The following is a 1,077-nucleotide window of genomic DNA, read 5'->3' on the forward strand; positions in this document are numbered from 1 at the left end:
ATCTCAGGTTTAGGAGGTCCCATTTACTAATTGTTGTTCTCCGTGTCTGTGCTACTGGTAGTGTATTTAGGAAGTGATCTCCTGTGCCAACGTGTTTAAGATTATTTACTACTTTCTCTTCTATCAGGTTCAGAATAACTGGTTTTACATTGATGTCTTTGATCCACTTGGACTTGAGTTTTGTGCATGGTGATAGATATGGATCTATTTGCAATCTTCTACATGCTGATATCCAGTTATGCCAGCACCATTTGTTGAAGATGCTTTCTTTTTTCCATTGTACAGATTTGGCTCATTGTCAAATATCAGGTGTTCATACATGTGCAAATTAATTTCAGAGTTTTCAGTTTGATTCCATTGGTCTACATGTCAGTTTTTATGCCAATACCAAGCTGTTTTTATTACTATAGCTCTATAGTAGAGCATGATGTCAGGGATGGTGATGCCTCCAGAGGTGGTTTTGTTGAACAGAATTGTTTTAGCTATCCTGGGTTTTTTGTTTTTCCAAATGAAGTAGAGTATTGTTCTTTCCAGGTCTGTGAAGAATTGTGTTGGTATTTTGATGGGGATTGCATTGAATCTGCAGATTGCTTTTGGTAAGATTGTCATTTTTTCCTATGTTAAGCCTTCCTATCCATGAGCATGGGAAATCTTTCCATTTTCTGACATGTTCTTCAATTTCTTTCTTCAGGGACGTAAAGTTCTCATCATACAGGTTTTTCAGTTGCTTAGTTAGAGTTACCCCAAGGTATTTTATATCATTTGTGGCTATTGTAAAGGGTGATGTTTCTCTGATTTCCTCCTCAGCCCATTTATCATTTGTATATAGGAGGGATTAATGGCGTCCAACGTGGTGGCAAGAGTTTCCACCTAAAACCTGAGAAAAAAGATTCTAAAACGGAGCTAAAAACAGTTCCTAATTGTCTCTCTCAAATGAGCGGCAGCTGCCGGTTTGAGCTACTGGCGGGTTCCTAGCGTGCGCGCTCGACCTGCAGTATGGTGGAATGAGGCCTCTGCAAGTGGCACATTAAGCTGCATTGTGGATTTAGCCTTTGCTAGTACAAAACAAAAAACGAG

Source organism: Peromyscus californicus, unplaced genomic scaffold (genome assembly GCF_007827085.1).
Source record: "Peromyscus californicus insignis strain IS unplaced genomic scaffold, ASM782708v3 Scaffold_23__1_contigs__length_62951481, whole genome shotgun sequence".
Classification (NCBI taxonomy): Eukaryota; Metazoa; Chordata; class Mammalia; order Rodentia; family Cricetidae; genus Peromyscus; species Peromyscus californicus.